This window comes from Terrapene carolina, unplaced genomic scaffold (genome assembly GCF_002925995.2).
Source record: "Terrapene carolina triunguis isolate 2854851 unplaced genomic scaffold, T_m_triunguis-2.0 Scaffold706, whole genome shotgun sequence".
Taxonomy (NCBI): Eukaryota; Metazoa; Chordata; order Testudines; family Emydidae; genus Terrapene; species Terrapene triunguis.
The window spans coordinates 3,630,946-3,651,331 of record NW_020665057.1 but is presented as its reverse complement, the minus strand read 5'-3'; the positions used below and the strand labels follow the sequence as shown (position 1 = coordinate 3,651,331).

The window sequence follows — 20,386 nt, the reverse complement described above, 5'->3', positions numbered from 1 at the left end:
CCTCAGGAGGTCCCATGGGGAGGCAAATTAGCATTGTATGTTGCTAACGTGGTTGCAAACATCTCAAGGCATCTTGGGGGAGGGTCAAAGGTGTGAGTATGGAGTGAAAGATTCCTTTGCAGGTTGCAAGAGGCCAAAGGGGGAAGGAGGAAGAGAGCAGAGAATGGGTTAACTTGACACTTCAGTGAGCTCCGTCTGAAGATAAAACGCTGGCCCGGTCCAAGGCCATGGGCTCGACAAAAAAGCTTACAGCTGTATTCACATCTTACCCAGCCCTGGCCAGTCGTAAAAAAAGGAGAGCTGAGCTGAGCAGGGCTGCAGAGATTGCAAAACGAGTGACGGCCAACCGGGGGGGGGGGGGGGGGGGGGGGGGAGAGGGGGAAGAAGAAGAAAAGTCTCTGAAGCCGGTGTGTTTTGGGAAAGCTGAGGAGGCCACAGCGAGCCGGTTTGGACTGGTAAAAAGAGCACCAGGAACAGAGGGCCCTGAACAAAAACGCCCCCAAAGAACCCGGGACTTAAAAACCCTCCCGAGAGCCAAAGCGAGCCCGAGATCACAGCAGACCCTGGACAACCCGTGCACGGGACAAGAACTCCCATGGACCCCTCCCCCTCTTCTTCTTACGTTACACCCAGGCTTGGCCATCCTTGGGTCATGCGTGTGTGAGTATGAACGTGGGTTAGGGCTGGGGTACTAACGGTTTTTTGCTTCCTTTGAGTGATGCGGGAGCAGTCCCAACACTCACTGCTGTTGTTTTATTAATAAAGCTTTAAAACATAGACACTTGGTGTGCTCCGTCATCTCCTCTCCTAAAAATGCTGTGGCCTCAGCCTGATCACCTGACACCACAGGCAGACTGGTAACATAAATCTGTCACAGCTGCACATTGAACATGTTTCCAAAGAACTATCCACAATGACTCCAAGATCTCTTTCTTGAGTGGTAACAGCTAATTAGACCCCATCATTTTGTATATGTAGTTGGGATTATTTTTTCCATTGTGCATTACTTTGCACTTATCAACATTGAATTTCATCTGCCATTTTGTTGCCCCCAGTTTAGTAACTCTTTGTAACTCTTCAGCTTTTGGTCAGCTTTGGACTTACCTATCTTGTATCATCTGCAAATTTTACCACATCACTGTTCACCTCCTTTTCAAGATCATTTATGATTATGTTGAACAGCACAGGTTCCAGTACAGATCCTTGGGGACCCCACTATTTACCACTTTCCAGTGTGAAAACTGAATATTTATTCCTACCCTTTGTGTCTAATCTTTTAATTAATCAATTACTGATCCAGGAGAGGACCTTCCCTCTTATCCCATGACTCCTCAGTTTGAATAAGAGCCTTTGGTGAGGTACTGTGTCAAAGGCTTTCTGAAAGGCCAACTAACTATATCATGGGTCATCCTTGTCCACATGCTTGCTGATATCCTCAAAGAATTTTAATAGATTGGTGAGGCATGATTTCCCTTTACAAAAGCTGTGTTGACCCTTCCCCAACATATTGTGTTTATCTATGTGTCTGATAATTTTGTTCTTTATTATAGTTTCAACCAATTTGCATGGCACTGAAGTTAGGCTTACTAGCCTGTAATTGCCAGGATCACCCCTGGAGGCCTTTGGGAAATAAAAAAAAATCAGAATTACATTCAGCTACTCTCCAGCCATCTAGTACAGAGGCTGATTTAAGCAATTGGTTACGTACTACAGTCAGTAGTTCTGAAATTTCGTATTTGAGTTCCTTCAGAATCCTTGGGACAATACCTTCTAGTCCTGGTGACTTATTACTATTTAATTTATCCATTTATTCCATAACGTCCTCTATTGACACTTCAATCTGGGACAGTTCTTCAGATTTGTCATGTAAAAAGAATGTCTCAGGTGTGAGGTGAGGCACCCCTCCCTGCCCCAATCCTCTGCAGTGAAGACTGATGCAAAGAATTCATTTAGCTGTTCACAGCAGAAGCCTTCTCTTCCTTTATTGCTTCTTTAGCATCCAGTGCCCTCTTACAACTTCTAACTCCTTGACTTATGTGGAGGATTTAGAAGGCAGAGGGTTATCCATAAACATTAAAAGAGAAAATCACTGTTTTGTTTCTCTTAAGGGCAATTCTCAACCCTAACTACACCGTAAAAGGAGGAACCAAATTCCCCCCACTTTCCCCCCCTCCAATTTCCACTTTCAGAGCTATTTTAGTTCATTTTGAATTCACTACTTAATCCCTGCCTTCAGTCAGAAGGTGGAGAGGGAGGGCACTCTGTTGATGACACAGGAAAGAAACAGAGAAGATAAGAGGACAGTCATAAGAACATTAGAACGGCCATATTGGATCAGGCCGAAGATCCATCTAGCCCAGTATCTTGTCTTCCGACAGTGGCCAATGCCAGGTGCCCCAGAGGGAATGAACAGAACAGGTAATCAAGAGGCTAGGGACACCATCCCTGCCCATTCTGGCTAATAGCCATTGATGGACCTATCCTTCATGAATTTATCTAGTTCTGTTTTTGAACCCGGTTATAGTCTTGGCCTTTACAACATCCTCTGGCAAGGAGTTCCACAGGTTGACTGTGCATCGTGTGAAAAAATACTTTGTTTTAAACCTGCTGCCTGTTAATTTCATTTGGTAGCCCCTACTTCTTGTGTTATGAGAAGGAGTAAATAACACTTCCTTATTTACTTTCTCCACACCGGTCATGATTTTATAGACCTCTATCATATCCACCCTTACTCGCCTCTTTTCCAAGCTGAAAAGTCCCAGTCTTATTAATCTCTCCTCATATGGCAGCTGTTCCACACCCTTAATCATTTTTGTTGCCCTCTTCTGAACCTTTTCCAATTCCAATATCTTTTTTGAAATGTGGGCGTACCATGGATTTATATAGAGGCAATATGATATTTTCTCTCTCTTTGCTGTTATGCACATCTAAATCTAGTCACCTCTACCTCCTCTCTCAGGAATTCAAGAGAATTCCTTCCAAACACAGTACAGAGGATCTGTGAGCCCCTGCTCTGCCTCACTGAGAGCCTTCACTTGGTAAATCCAACGGGGCTTAGTCCTTTCCCTTCTCCTGTTCAATGTTTATGTCTAACCATTAAGCGAGAGTAGATGCTACTCAAAGGTCAGCTATATATTGGTGACAAACAGCAATATAATCACTCTCCTCTGCAGCAGCCTATGCTTTTCCTATCTACCTGGAAAAAATAAGCACTTCCATGAATTACAGCTAGCTGAACTATAATGAAAGAAATAAGCAGATGATACTGGTGGACAGGGAGAAGCACTCTGAAGATCTCCCAGGACAAAAGACAGCTCCACCAGCTAAAGGAATCTATCCATCAATCCCACAGGTGAGAGATCTTGGATTCTATGCCTAGACTCCTAGGTTGTAGCAGTGCCCAGAAATACCTTTATCATTTCAAATGGCAAGATAACTGAGCCTGCTTCTCTCGGACAATGATTCTGCCACAATAATCTACATCTATTTCTTTGAAAATGAACAACTATAATGCTCTCTATCTGGGGTTGACAACAGAATCCACACTGCAAGGGTACTTTAAGAATGGAGTTACAATTTAAACTCTGATTCTCCTGCCTGTTTAACAGTAGTGAATTAAATGTCATTTAAAAATGTTTGCAGACATGAACTTCCTTTACATTTTACAAGGCATAAATGTTGAGACAGCATTAAAAGGTAACATCTTACACTAAATTTATACAAGGTGGCTAGCTAAACTTTAGTGATCCTTGAGAAATATGTAAACTATAATTCTCTCGAGGGAGTGTAATACTAACAGCATAAGCTTAGCCAACAACAATAAAATGCTACTAAAACTTCAAAGTGAATAGAACTAGTACATTTTATAGTTATTAGCCAAGTTGGCTAATGAACTGAGGATCGGGAAATGAAGTTACATGATTACACCAGATAGACTTTTCCCACTTGTCAAATAAATTTCCAGAGATCTAATATTATAAAACAGAGGAGAAACAGGTATTTGAGATATTGTTACCAAGAGCCAATAGAACGAAATGAACTGTAGTACTGGCAATGTAAGAACTTGCCAATATGGAGAGATAAAAAGATATACATAAAAAACAGACTTTCTTATAGGTAAAACTTTGTTTAAAATTGTGTACTTAATGTAAAATATAAAACATTAAAAGCATTAACTGAAGGCTAATAAAATTGTGGTTTAATGTTATGACAATCAATAGCTGGGATTTGTATATTCATGTTTTCCCATCACTTGCTTTTCTGCCTGTGTAATCTTTGGATAATATGCTAAGACTATAAGAAGAGGAGAAAAAAACTGAATACTGTAACTTGGTAGAAGACAGGGCCTAAAGGAAAACATATCTTCTGACCTTCAACTGAGTCCAAGTTCCAGAAAGTCACTCAGAAAAATCAAGTCATTGGGATTTAAGAAAACTACATTTGAAAGGCTGCTCTCTCTTCTTTTATATAAAATGTAGACAGAAAACATGAAAAACATGCTTTGAAGACAGCAGGATTCTCTAATATTACTAAATGATATATTCAGAGTTACATGAGTTATACACAGAGTTATATTCAGTGTCAGGAATCAGGGCCTGCAGCTGAACTGCGGACCAGGTATTAGACCTGCAGCTGATCACACTGATTGACCAGACCCCCCGATTGGCTGAAAGGCACCACCTACTCCTGGGGGAATTCTGTGCCACTGTGCTTGAGCAGAATTTATGTCCCCCGCAGATTTCTTTGCTTTCCCACAGAAAAATGACTTTCTGATGGGGAAGCAAAGGGAAGCCACAAGAGCGGTCATGCAAACCTCCCCAGTAGTATGTTTCGGGTGCCCAGGACAACCGACACAGAGGTAAATCACTGTGGGACAGGGGATGGGACTGGGGAGGACCCTGCTGGTGGCTCCTACCCTGCGCCAGGCTCAGCTCCTAGTTCTGGCTGGGCTGAGGAGGACAGGACTTCCTCTTCCCCTGAATGGCATCTGGGGCCATGTCAGACCCACTCCCAGATTCCTCCCATGGCCATAAGAAGCTCTGAAAACTACCCCCCTCCCCAGCCCTTCCTGCACCCATCACTCCTCAGCTGCAGGGGGAGGGATCACCGTTCAGGGAGCTGCTCCCACATCCGCCCAACTCCCATGCATCCAGACTCCCTTATACCCAGACTCTCCCGCCAAGCCTCACCCCCCCACACAAACACAAAGAACCCCCACAATGAGCCCCACTCCCCATGCACCTGGACCACCCCAACGAGCCACCTGCAGCTGGATCCCCACCCTACTGAGCCCCAACTAGCAGCACCTGGATCCCCATCCCACTGAGCTCCACTCCCCCCACCCCCAGATCCCCCCCCACTGAGCACCCCACCCCCAGATCCCCCTTCCGAGCTCTATCCCTCCACACCCAGACACCCCCCCCGCTGAGCCCCAACCACCTTCACTTGGACCCCTGCACAGTCCCATTACCATTGCACCCAGAACCCTCCAACAAGCCCCTGTGCATCCAGATCCCTCCCGCATCCGGATCCCCCACTGAGCCACCCACCCCCAGATTGCACCACACAGAACCCTCTCAACCCAAACCTGGATCACCCCACACTAAGCCCCTCTACACTTGGATCCTGCCTTGCTGAGCCTGCCTGCCCAGACCTGGTGCACCTGGCATGGAGAGGCAGGGCCCTGAGGTGTTTCTGGGGCAGGCCCGGTCCTTTTGCTGTGTCAGAGTTGGGTGCAGCAACACCGCTTAGTCCGTGTCCCGAGGAGGGGTGGGGGGAGCTGCACAGTGATCTCCCACCTTTGTGAAGCCAGTGGCCTGTGCTCCCCAGTGCCATACTGGAGCCTCTACATTTGACGACAAATAAAATTAGCCGAGTTTTAAAATACTGTGTGGAGAATTTTAATTTTTTTGGCGCAGAATGCCATCAGGAATAATCACCAGGCCTGCTCTTAAGCCCAGCATCAGCACCAGGCGAAAGGCTGCTCAACATTTATGCCTGCATCTGCAATTGCTCCTGTGTCTGCCTTGCTACCAGTCCTGCTTGGTTTCTAACTCTGGCTCCGACAACTAGACCTGACTGTCCCAGGCCTGAAACAGAGCAGTGCAAATAAATATGTAAGTCTTTACAGTTAGAAAAGCGATCAAGTATGTTTTCTTGATGTCTTTTGTCCTGCTTAAATAATTTTGTTGAAGGATTTTCCATTTACAAACTTTATTATGAAGTTTACTCCATTCAAGTTTTAAGGTTGTGAAGATGTATCTTTTGATAAGCCCAGTGTTAAAATCACCGTTAAACCTAAATGAATCCTTGCTATGTAAGATTAATGCCTTGTAAGTAAAAGAAGCATAAGGAGATCTACAAATTAACACTTGGACTTCAGACTCATCCTACATTAACAATAATCAGAAGAACACAAGAACCTGTATTCAAACAAAGGTTCTTGAAAACAGCTATATCAAAAATAGGTTGACACAGAGTTATTAGGCATATATTTAAATCCCAGTGGGAAGAAATAGTTGTTAGGTCCTAATTTTTTTTTTAGTTCTTTTATAATGGATAATTGAAACTGAGAGCACGAGTTCCTAACCGTATCCATATGGTTCTACTTGTAATTTGAAATGGAACAGGTCAGATAAGCAGAAAGTTATTTTAGAGGGGGATATTCCTTGACTGCAACATATCCTAGAAGCAAATAATTCAAATCTATGTTTGTTAAAATATATAAAGCATTTATTTAAATTTATATGGTTGTTGAATTCCACCTTAATTCCTCCATTTGACTCAAATGGATATCACTTTGTTCTCTAAAGACATTTATTACATGTCTGCTGCCTTGTTTCTAACCTATAGGTGTTTGCATTTCCATAGCGACAGAAGTAGCCCGTGAAGCGATATGGTTCAGTGCTACAGTCCAGACGCAAGCCAAATGTTCACGGCCTTGAAAAGGAGTTTGGATTGGGTACACAAATTATATATCATTTTAAGATTCAAGGTGCTATGTAAATAAGTGTAAGAGTATCTTTACTGGCTGAAATAATTTTCATTAAAATCTACAGATGTCAAACTTTAACTGGGTTGACAACTGGAAGACCCAACTGGAATAAGCAGTTTACTCTCTGTGGAAAATGTCACTTCTTGATAGAACATAGAAATAAGAGAACCCAAGAGGTCTTGGAATTAATGTTATAGTCAATGGTCTTTACCAAGATTAAGTTAACAGGATTATTATCAATCTATTCAGCAGAAGGAAAATAAGAAGCATGGAAGAAAATACGTTAAAGATTCCTTCCAACCTAGAAGTATCTCCTTCTGCTCTAGTTTTTTTTTAAATGAAACAGGTAAATTTTACAGCCAAATTACAGCCTGGTGTAACTCCAGTGTCTTGGGAGGGAAAAATTTCATTTGGAATTTGTGTCTGTAGAAAAAACTCTGGGGCAACTTTATTACTAAATGGAGTATTTTGAACTAGAAGATGCCAAATGAGAGAAAGGAAATCGGATGACTAATCTGAGCAGAGAAAAAAAACTATACTTTAAGTGTGTCCAGTGAAGTCATCTGATTAACTGAAGAACTTTAGTTAATCTTAAACGTCTGGTATTCTATCAAATCATTTATATATAAGAGATCTAGAATTGGCTGAAACACTTTTTTTCATTACATGAAGAATGATTGACAGTGCCTGGATAAGACATGTTTGTCTTGTAGGTATAATAAAATGCTATACGGATATCCAGAAGCTGCTTAATTTCTATTTTGATACCGTTAGAAAACTGATTTAGAGTCAGATGCTAATTCAGTTCTATAAAGACGAGTTTATCTTAAAAAAATTAGAAAAACTTAACCTAAGATTATTCATATCAAAAATCAAAGATAACTCTGCTTAGACACTAATTGAAGAGGGCTAGTAAAGACTTTCACCACTTCCTTACCTGCATTTCTTTCAGTATCAGAGGCTTAACTCCAGGGGAAGCAGGTTTAAGCATTGCCAAAATATAGATGATATAGAATGCGAATGCAGGGTCCAAATGAGAGCAATTTCCAATTTTTGAAAAACTACGGAAGGCAAATAATAAAAAGATCTGGAGGTCTTTACTCCTTTATTTCCTATACGCAGATTTTCTTGACTACTTCTTTTTTAAATAGTTGCCTATATTCTTTAGCAAAAAGTACTATCTCCTGCATGCTTTGGCAGTCCCATATGTCATAAGCAAAGAGAAGGGCTTATTTTATTTACTGGTTTATAAAAGAGAAGAAAATTAGGAAGGGGCCCAAACAAGACAAAATTAAAATAGACATCCCGTAAGAAAATAATACTTTGAATTTACACAGGAGGCACGATCAGAAAATTTCAATATGCCTACTAACATCCTTAAACCAGAACTGACATATAACTCAATGGTTCTGACTTTAAAAAAGGAGAAGAAAAAAAAAAAAGGGTAAAAAGGAAAACACATAATCAAGAAGATGACTCTGTTGTTATAATTCCTTGCTTTAAAAATGTTTTTAAAATGCTTTTCTCCCTTTTTAAAGTGTTGCCAGTTACAAATGTCTTTTGCCATAGGGAAGAGCTAATGCTAAGGTTCTAAAATTGAGAAATAATAAACTGTTTTTGGAACCTATCCACAATCCTGAGATGCATTCAATTAAACTGTTTTTGGGAGAGAGATCATTTCATCAAGAAACAGGCTTTAGAAGCCAACTGGTTTCTCAAAACTTAAAAAAAAAAAAAAAAAAAGAACAAAACTTGAATTTCCAATACTGTACATTTTTTCAAATTTTCCGAGGACTGCTTAGTTCATATAATCACATATAAACTACAAAAGTAGCATTACTTATTCCACATGACTGTAGGATCATTTCCCATACATAAATATGTTTCTCTTTGTATATTTGCACTGAAGTCTATTCCAATGACTTTACTTTTATTTTCAGCTGGGTATGGGAAGTACCAAACAAATCCCATCAATTAATAGACAATGTCCCCACCTCCTCTTCCTACAGAACTGTCTCTCCAACCTTTCTACTTATTTCAATACAAATCATAACCATTTGTGTTTGTCAGCCTGAAGCTTTGCTAAGAGCAAGATTTTTAGATTAATATTTGTTCTCAGAAATCCTTCATTATTAGTGCTGCCCCTCTCTCACACATACACTTCTCCACAATAAAAGAATCAGGTTGGCACAGTGACTTAGCACACAGATACCATCAGTTAGTGCTTCAACCATATACTTTCAGTGCTCTCATTCGAGTTAGTCACAGAAATTAAGTGTCTACATCTATTTTGTTCTAGCCATGGTGAGATTCAAAGTTGTCATGGGGCAGCTAATCCTGTTCACAATCAATAGCCATGTACAAACACTGAATAGACAGCAACCACAAGAGGGGTGGTGATTGCTACAAAATATATTGCTCCTAGTGCATGCCACTTTCATGGACAGGCAACTCAACAGGCCTAGGATCAGACTAAGAACTATTAGCAGAGAAAAATACAGGCCATACAATGAATTATCATTTTTAGTTTTCCATTTAAAACACTTCATGGATATTCACTGAGTGCATTAAAAGTTGTTATTACAGCACTGTTTCATTACAGACATGGGACTAATTACATTCTGCAGGTAACTCATTGAGAAGAGCATGAGGAAGACAAAATTCCTTCAACACAAATACTAATATAATCACTAATTTAAAATACAGAGAAACCTATAAAACTACTTATATATGGATAATCACTTTTTCTGTCTTTAATTTGTTGTAACAAATAGCTCTCAAACAGTTTCAGATGTCAATATTTTTTCCCCATGAGGGCTTTTTCAACTCTTCATTTTGGCCAAGTTGCACAGTGATGTACTGTTTTACTCTAAGTATTTTAAATTGCTGCATTATCACCAACAATATCATTTTGCTTCTAAAAAGAATATAATGTTCAAATAAGAGGAAGGAAGGGAACAGCTTTTATTAGGATGGTCGTTCTTCCTATACTCAAGGCTTCTTAGCAGACAAATTTACAGAAGACCATATATATTATAATAAAACATGCCAGCTATTTTCCAGACTCTGCTGTTCTTTACTCTGGAACATGCATGATCTGACAAGCTACTTACTGAACCAAATGTAAGACGCGCACATCACCCTGTACTATGGAAAAGGAGGAAAAAAGAAATGACAAAAATAGAAGAAAGGATGGGGGAAAGAAAATACTTGTTTTTGACAAAACTACTACTTTCTAAATCATCAGTCCAGTACAAGTAGCTGAATAGGTGGCTAGCACTTGTCCCAACTTCTGTTATGTCAGGGAATGATGATTCATCTTTTGAAATACTTTAAATACGTCTTCTTTAAGGTATTTTCCTCCTAATTAACAGTTGATGAGATGATTAGTTAGGATCTGATCCTGCAGCCAGTGAGAACTGAACAGCTTCAGGCAGCGCTAACCGATGACTAGACTAGCACTATTATTCATGACCACATTTAGATTTTAAGCCAGAAAGACAATGTGTAATATTGAGATACTGAAATTTTTATTTGAAATAAATCATTACATAGTCTCATTGTGACACCCAGTCTCTGAGTGAGAGTAAGAGTGGCATTGTTAAAGTGAGAGCACAATATTCACAAGCTATCAACTTCTGTGTAGTCAATTATCGGGGATAGCCGTGTTAGTCTGTACCCACAAAAACAATGAGGAGTCCGGTGGCACCTTAAAGACTAACAGATTTATTTGGGCATAAGTTTTTGTGGGTAAAAAACCCACTTCTTCAAATAAATCTGTTAGTCTTTAAGGTGCCATCGGACTCCTCGCTGTTTTTATGTAATCAATGTTCAAACAGCAATAACAAAAAGGGTTAAGGAATGAATTATTAAAAACAACTATACTTGTACACTTCTGCCACAGGTTAAACTCACATCTTTTGCAATATGAGAGTCACCGTAATTGATTTATAAATTTCCAAATTGTTAATACAACCCAAGAAAGTGTCAGGCCTGAAGAATGACTTCTCCTCCTGATTATCAGGCTTTACCCCAGCTGCAGAACTTTGCTTTCCTAGTCCTAAGAGCCTTACCCTCCCTATTTCTTAAAGCTGGAAACATTAAAAAACCAACCAACCAACCTCCTCACAAGAAACATCACACAAATAAAGGTGCTTTTCTAGGAACTGTTCAGAATTCACACTAAAGAATGAAGAGTTGACTCCAAAAACTAAGACAGGTTGAAAGTGGCTATAAGGCATTCTAATGTCATTTTAAGAGAAGGTCTTCAACATCTAACTTTATGTTTTTACTAATTATTAGTAGCTTTCACCCATTCTATCCCCCCCCCCCTTTTCTGCTTATTCTAGAAACCTGATTATCAATGGATCATTTTATCTCTCATAGACCACAATGGGAACAGCTCTTCTAAGCATCAGGACACCAGCCCCAGAATGATCCTGCTAGATTATCCTTGTCCCTTCCTTTATCTATAAAGTAGGTTTCAGGCTTTAAGTTGCATGACATAACTTAAAAAAAGGTAACAAACAAATGCTTTTGTAACACTAAACGCATACAGTAATATTTAGCTAACTGAAGAAACATATGACAAGTCATCCTTGTTTATATAGTCTGTCTGCCACTTCTGGAAAAGTTTTATTTTAGAATATAATTTACTTTGACAGAAGGCTATTCTCCTTCCCAGACACGTACTCCTCTGTTTCTCTTAACTGACCCTTTTTCTCACAGAAGTAAATTCCCTTCATCTGGAAAGGTGAAATATGTAGTGTCCCGACATTAAATGATTGAACGTCACCCCCCAACAGCCACTATATTCTCTCCCATTAGGGAAAATATGTCAAACATTTTAAATAACAAAAAAGCAAAAAACAGAATCTGGGCTCAATGCTCACATGATAAGTATTAGCTTGATACCAACCTAAGATGAGTTTGAAAACAGACTCTAAAATTATGACTGGTTGTCAGGAACCATCAACAACTTATGTTTTTCTTAGTTTGATTTTTTCCCCCTAAAACTTTTGACTCGGCAATATTGATTACCCATATAATTCAATAAAATATCATATGCCAGCAGGTAGAAATAAATTTCTCTGAAAGGAGAGCTTTCCCAACAAGTTCTAAAGAGGAGACCTACAACTACAGGGCAAGCCAAGCCAAACCATTAGCTAACAACATCAGAGAAATCACAGAATGAGTTTATATGCAGTACAGTATAGATATATGAATAGATTTTAAAGTCTTATCATGGGCTTAACATGAATGAAAAGTTTCCTTTGAAACCTCTATACAGCAGACATTAAAAACTGAACATCTACCACCTGCAGTAGACAAAATTACTACAAATATTGTGGTATTTCCCATTTTAAGTGTAGGGATTATATGCAAATACTTTAGTGTAGTAATCATTCATAGTTTAATTCCACCTATCATCTGAATAATACTTTAGTCGGTGTACTACGTGGCTTAGATGAAAAGCAGAATATGGCAACCTTCCACACTTCTAGGAGGTTGGTCCAAATACAAGCCAGATTAGTAACGTGTGACCAAAAGCTTCCACTGCCTCACTGCTGTTTGTTGATCTCAGTCCAATTCCCAGTGCACATTTGTCCACCTCACAAAAACCAAGACCATAATTTGCACCCTTTTTAGTCACCCCAGCAGATGTGCCAAGGACTACATAGGGCACTGAGACCTGCGGAAAGCCTAAATTACAACATTAAATTGATCTAAATTATATCGACACACAGCCACCACAGTAATTGAATTGGTTTTACATGTCCACACTAGGCTCCTTGTGTCAGCAGTGCACTTCGTCACCAAGAGCGCTTGCACTGATTTAACTGCCCATGTGGGGCATTATGGGAGTTTCTGAAAGACAGTTACAGTCAGTGTAAGCAACACAGCATCTACACTGACACTGCATCCAGCTAACTACATCGACTTAAACACTACACCTCTCGTGGAGATGGAGTTATTAAGTCAGGGTAGTGGGCGAGTTATACTGGTGGGAGCAATATTTTAGTGTAGACCAGTGGTCTCCAACCTTTTTATGCCCAAGATCACTTTTTGAAGTTAAGGGCAACCCAGGATCTACCCTGCACCCTCCCCGAGGCCCCACCCCACTCACTCCATCCCCCCCATCCCCAGGGGCTCTGGGCTGGGGCAGGGGTTTGGGGTACAGGAGGGGGTTCAGGGTGCAGGAGGGGTTATGGGGTGCTAGCTCTCGGAGGGGTCAGGGCTGGGGGTTGGGATGTGGGCTCCCAGCGGGCAGCACTTACTGTGGGCGGCTCCTGGTTGGCAGCACAGCAAGGTTAAGGCAGGCTTCCTGCCTGCCCCGGCCCTACGCTGCTCCCAGAAGGGGCCAACGCGCTCCTGTGGCCACTGGGAAGGGGGGCAGGGGCACTGCCCCCTCAGATCCCATTGGCTACAGTTCCCTGTTCCTGGCCAATGGGAGCTGCGGGGGCTGTGCTTGTAGGCAGGAGCAGCGCGACGAGACCCCTCCCCCTCCACTCTCCCGGGGCCGCGCTGGACGCTTCCTGGAGTGGTGTGGAGCCGAAGCAAGCAGAGAGCCTGCCTTAGGGGAAGCCCTGCTGCTCCGCCAGAGATCATGATCGACCGGTTGGTGACCACTGGTGTAGACACTTACAAAGTTAGGTCGATGAAAGCTGCCTTACATTGACCTAACTCTGTAATGCAGACAAGGCCCTGACACTAAAGTTCTCCCCAGGTCAAGACTGAAACAAATGCAGAAATGTTTGCTACTGCATGGGACAGAAAATTTAAATCTTCTGGGCTGTCAGTCCAGCATGTTTCATCACCAAGAACACAAGAAATTAAATAATACTGTTAATACTTACATAGTACAAATACTTCATGTGAAATGTCTCTTAACTTGTGGCTCCTGCTGCCTGCACACTAAGCTAAAAGTATTATTCTTCTAAATGGTAATATCAGAATGTTATGATAATCATGTCCCGCATGCCCGATAGGAGGCATATACGTGCTCTAATGGAATAAACATAACACCCTTAGTGTTAAAGCTTTTTTCTTTATTTCTTGGTTCTTTAAAGCTGGTTTCCATACACAAAATAAGTCTTTGGGAAGAAAAGGCTGCCATGTAAAATTGAGGGTCAAGGGTTTTTAAAAAATACAGGTGCCTAAAAGCAGGCTGATTTTTCCAAAGTGGTGAGCATCCAATAGCTCTCACTGAAGTATGAAATATGAATTTCAGAATATTCCAAAGTGCCTAAACAACATAGGAGCCTAAATCCCATTTTTAGAAGTGATTTATGCCTTTGAAAAATTCCCCCTAAATCTCATTGAAAGTCAATAGAACTTAGGAGGCTACATTACTTTTGAAAATCTTGGTTACTATTTATTTCTCATATTCATTTCTAACTGTATGTGTTCCTGATTTTAAGAGGTCCTACACCTCTTAATTATATACACACATATTTTAACATTGAGAAATCTAGCCCTCAAAAGCAAGGGGATCCACTGCAGCCAGTTGCGCCTGCAAGGTCACTGTGCTCCAGTATGATTCACTCCAACAGGAGAGCAGAAAGTGTTTGCACTGCTATCATCTGTTTGGGGGTCCTACTGTGGAAAGGCAACTTTAAGCTATGGCTAGGGCTTTTGTAGGAGACCCACTGCCCAGGAACTGTGCTGAACCAGTGTACTTCTGGCCAGGCTTGTCATAGCCTCTCCTCTGTTGCCTACTTTGGGGATGTGGTGGCTGCCTCTAGATGCCCAGTATAGAAATAGCATCTCAGGGCTGAATATAGTCCAGGAAATGTAACTTTCATGTCTCATTACATCTCAAGAAAACTCCACTGAGTTTTTTCCATGGGCAAGAGATGGGGGAAAAACAACTATGAAAAAGTTGGGATCAAACTTGTATAACCAAATCAAAAGTTGGAGACCCTAGTCAATTCTCTCGTTAATGACAGAATGAAAACAAAGAGTAAGTGAATTTTATATACAAACCATCGTTTCTTCTTGTGAGAAGCCATTGGTCACACTCCTACAGAATAAGTATAGATGAGAACTAGAGATAGTTTTATTTACTGAAGTTGTTTCTGAATTTAATGAAGTTGTTTCTGTATTTTCATGTATACAGAAAGGGTTTTTCTGTTGTATTATGTACATAGTGCGATTTCTGTTTTAAAATACACTGTTTCTTGACTATACATAGTCCATATTTTTATAGTAGACTGTAAAATAAACATATTTGTTTTTCATAACCTTATTCTACAGAAATTAAACAGGGAGAAATTTAATGTGATCATCCGCAAATCTACAACTACAAAATTAAAGTGATCAAAGAGAATTGACTTAGCTATGAGACCTTACACAAACAAGAGTTTGATTACAGAACAATTAATGTTAAAATACCTTCTCTAAACCCTCTAAAACTGTATTAGTTTCCTTTTAGGTCTGCAGGAGCTCTCAGTGATAACTATTTTATATTTAAAACATTTAAAAATTCTTTCCAGCAGGTAAGCAACATTTCAAAGACAACCCCCACTTCCCTATAAAGAGCTGAATTAGAGATGCAGAAAGGAAGTGTCAGCTCAGCATTAAATATAGCTTCAGTAACACAATGATGTCTTTACACTTAATTCAAAAAGTGTATGTTTCAACTAGATCGTACAATACGCCTAGCAAGTTGAAATCTCATCACAAGAGTCATCCTGTGTACTATAATTTTTGGTACCAGCTGCTGGCATTTTTTACTCTTAAATATTAAACACAAATACCGATTTCCGAATTTCTTGACTTTTTAAATTCCCCAAATTAACATCTGTCAATAAGAAAAATACATTAAGCTGATAATTCAAGGTAAAAAGCAAAAGTAGTTCTTAACCACTAAAAATAACCATGATCAGTTCATGAAAGCATGCAGCAAATAATACGCAGCTGTATAATAACACATCTCAAATGAACAAGTACAACATCAAGACTCAATGTCACTTCCATTATATACTAAAATAACTAATTTGGATGTTTTTCTACATAAAATCAGTTTATTAAGAACTGTGTGAAATTTAATTGAAAGCAAAAACATCTGTCCAAAAATAATGGCAATAAACATTTTAAAGAGCAGCAATGAGTCTCACTTATAAAAATATAATCAATTTTAAATATCTGACTTACAGTTTTATTGTCCCATTCGTAAAATAATTAAAAAATTAAACACTCGGCTTCCCCTTTTCACTAACTTGTCCAAGTAAAATTCAATTTCTCAAATGTAAAACCAGTTCAATATTTTAAAGCAAAACAGAGGGAAAAAAAGTGATCTTCTACGTTACCTAATGAAGAACAAATTTTTATTCAGTTTGGGAATGGAGAACCTACACTAGTTTCTAAGTCACACTGATTGCTAATGTGGGCTGCCAGCAACTGGTCCTTGTCAGTCATTTGTAGTCACACTTCACTTCAACAGCATACTACAGTGGTATCTGCAATCTCATATTTTTGGAAGGATACATCATCTTCAAAACCAGTCTTTTGCAAGAATGTCATCTGCAGGATTAATCCAAATTTTGTAATGTTTTTGCCTAAAAAGTGCATTATCTAAAAATGAATATGTCCACATATAAACTGACTACAGTGCTTCTTGGATCAATGATTGCTATGGTCCTCAGGCAAAAACAAACAAAAAGCAACCACAAAAAATTCCTCCCCTTAGAAAATCCATCCCGAAATATTTTGTATTTCAGAGATATTTTACATGTTCTCTTTTTCATTCAGAATTCCCTGTACACTGTTATAAAAGTTTTTCAGTTTTTTGGGATGGAAACTATTGGTTTCCAGCAGGAAGAGAAAAACTACAGAACTCAGAAGCTGTGACTGTACAAAAGCAACATATCTGTTTGTGAATGTGGTGGGTTAAGTATAGATATAAGGATGTTTGAAAACAAAATGCCTGTTTTCATATGGATTGGGTGTAAATAAAAAGCTATGTTGTGGCATGGACATTTCAGAACTATACTGGTTTGAATACAAGACGATTAATGATAGGAAGCTGTCCCTTTACTACACAAACACCACTCCCCTCTTTTCTATAGTGTGTTACTTAAACTTTCTTTCAGTGAAACTGATATATGCAAGGCAGAGATCAGATAAATAATAAAGAAAAATTTGAGTATGCCAGAAAGACTTTGTAGTTTTTATTTAGAGGGGAACTGTTAATACAACAGTTTTAATGAAAATTAACCCATATCGCTGCTTTCATTATCTGTTTTTATTTTGAAACTTTTCTCCTTAAAATGTTTGCAACACAAACATTTGACCTTTTGCTAGTACTGATGAGCCAAACAAGGAATGGATGAGAAACAAAAGCGATATTGACTGGCCTATTTAAACTGTCCAAACTGAGTGAAATACACAAATTCCATTATGAAAACAAAGAATATTTTTAAATGTCAGGTTTTATTAGTAATGTTAGAACATTTATCTTTAAAAACATGCTAGTTAAGCTTTGCAATGTCCTTCTAAATCGTTCTGTTCCAGTCTTAATTTTTTGGTTGATATGTTCAGAATGACTAGAAGTGACTGATCAGGAGCATGTCTTAAAGTGGCCCATCCAAACTACACCATTACCACTCCACTCTCACCTGCCGCATAAACCAGGATTCCACAGCCTGGCCACTCCAGCTGACCCAGAGCTGGATGAAGCTGCCAGCATCCCTAGCAGTAGAGGCTCAGCCCAGTTTTCTTGGTTCCTGTCCTTAGATGGGTTTCAGACCTGCAAAACTCCTAAATTTTGTAGAAGTAGGGCTGAAGAGTGGATCTCCACTCCTGTAAAACTTAGGAGGGCTGCAATAGACAAGTAACACACTTATAACCACGGGAAACACAGATTTTTGGTTAATCATGGTTCACCTGCACATGAAACATACCACTTAAGTGTAACCTATTAAATCAAACAGTAACCAAATAAAAATTGAAAGCCTTCAATAAAAATTGAATATCTAAAAGGAGGGAAGATGCAATTAAAGTTTTAATCATTAAGACAATGGCAAAAGGCAGGCAAATCTTCCCTCACAGGCAAACAGAGGAAGTAAAAAAAAAATATTCAAAACTGCAACAAAGATTACACATATAAAACAACCTTTTCAAGAGTCTGCTTTTAATTTTTGTAATACTCCTGCACACATTACACCATCAAAACATCTGTTAAATGTTTGTAATGTTAGTTGCAAAAAACTGTTATAATTTGATATCATTTCCCCCCATTAAATTAATATTACAGACATTCAATGGATGCCTTAATGAAAAGTCTTCATGTTGTAGGTCCAAGGAGAACTAAACCAAGAATTTCACTCCACTAACTTCTAAAGATCTGATCCTGCAAACACATACAGCCTGGCTGCAAAAGGGACTACGCAGTATATCCAATAGCAAATGTTTGCAGGATTGGGCCCTAAGGAATTTTATTATTTATTCTGTGGAAGGTGGGCCATCTTAGCTGAATTATCAGCACTTTGTCTGTTAACTACGGGACAGCTACATCTGCTGGAAAACATGAATACATAATCAGAGGAAACAGCAGCATAGTATAAAATAAATCAGCATCTTTTACATCCATTGCACATCAAAAGTTTCTTCTGTTTTGAGTGAGAGTGAGCGTGAGAGAAGGCATTTGGAGGCAAGTGCTTTGAACTAACCCTTTTAAACTGAGTTGATTTCAAATTGACAGGCTTCCTTTATGTGTTAGTTTGGGCAGAGCATATGTAAATGTATGTACAAAGGGAAACATTCTCCCTTGGCCACTGTAGATGGACAGGATGGATGAATGCCACTTGAACTAGTAATATCTGTCAAAAAGAAGGCAACTTTTTTGAGGACAGTCATTACCTCTTGCACTTTTCATCTGAGAACCCCAAAATGTTTGACAAAAGTAAGTTTAATATCACTGTCCCCTTGCATGAGGTCAGACAGCAGGCTAATAGAAGAGCAAGGGATAAACCAATTCGCCAGACTCCCAGTTCACTGCCATTCCCCTCTGTCTATGTTGATTCCCATACTGTTTAAATTCTAGCAGCTATAAGACCATTTCAGCCAGAAGTTTTCAAACCTTTTTACAGTAAGCTGAGCAGGGACATGAATTTATGGCCTTCAACTCAAGAGCAGCTGTTGTTAAAAGGAACTATGTTCAGCTATGTGCAAAGAAGTACATTCTTGCTGAACTAGCAATCCCTTGCTGTCCAAGCCAATTGAGATTGCTGGAATGATCCACTCACTTATCTTCTGAGTCTGAAATAAGATGCCACAACAAAGCTGTGCGCTAAACTGTAATGGAGAAACACTCTGGAATAGAAACTAAACCCAACAGCCAAGGCGTGCTTCTGAGAAGAGGGTCCTGAACTAAAAGACAAAGCTGTAAAAACATCAATTCATGCTCAATCAAGGTTATGTCAGGAAAGCTCCTGGAGAGAAGGAAATGGAAAGAAAAGCCTTCTGTAATCAGAAATTTATGCCAAGAAAACTGTACCAAATATCCTCTCAAAGTCTACAGGCTCAATAATTTTTTCAAGATCATCAGTATGTTTTATGCATTGTTGGCACCTTTCACAATTCCCCCCCCCCTCAAATTCTTCTCATCTAATTGGGATATATATGCAAAAACACACCAGAGAGTCACTTATGACATGGATCCAATTTTCTTTAACACAAAGACCAATAATTTCCAATTTGCTAGCTAGTTGAACAAGAAGAACTTTTGTTTGCAAATGTACTTTTCCCACTTGTTTTTATTTAAATGGAAACAAACAGGTTATTCTAGAAACATCAGTTTTGACTCCACAATTAAGGCTGCACGTAGACATCCAATATAAGTCCTATTTTCAACCTCCCTCTAAACTTTCGACTGCAGCAACTGATCAACTTGCAAACTGTTATACTATAAAATGGGGTAGAAGAAAAATATTTTTACAGATTGAGAGTTTATCATTAAAAAAAATTAAATGCTAGGTTATCAAGAATGACCTCTGTTTCAAACTTATTCTTGGACTCGTATGATTTATCAGCCCTCATGCTCTCAGCATAGAAAAAATTACCTAACTCCAAATTTCACAAACATTTTTATACAATGAACCATAGACGATTTTCTTTAGAAACTGTAAGTAACAAACATTATTAAATATGTCAGACTGAATAAAAATGTTTTGCACTGAAATATATCAACTATATCTACTTCAGGTCTCTGCCCCTCCCATCTGATTAATCTGTGTCTTGATACTGACCTGTTTTGGTGGTTATTTTATTTACGATTTTTAATATATTTAAAATATTAACACTGGAATTTTCGAAGTGTGTTATTTACCCAAGCCAGTGTCTTTCACACAGGAAAACAATCAAAACTTCAATCTACCTGGACATTCTATA

General features: G+C 39.3%; 1 protein-coding gene across 4 annotated transcripts in view; it reads right to left on the bottom strand.

Moving 5' to 3' along the window:
* AIMP1 (aminoacyl tRNA synthetase complex interacting multifunctional protein 1) overlaps positions 1 to 20,386 on the bottom strand; it is a 63,140-nt gene that overhangs the window by 29,958 nt on the left and 12,796 nt on the right. The window contains exon 1 of one of the 4 annotated variants that reach the window (XM_024206574.1): positions 16,306 to 16,386. The exons of 2 other annotated variants lie outside the window; for them this stretch is intronic. The gene's annotated coding sequence lies outside the window, so the exon portion shown is untranslated. Of the gene's footprint in view, positions 1 to 16,305; positions 16,387 to 20,386 lie in introns of those variants that run through there. One more of the 4 variants, XM_024206575.1, reaches the window with a different exon arrangement.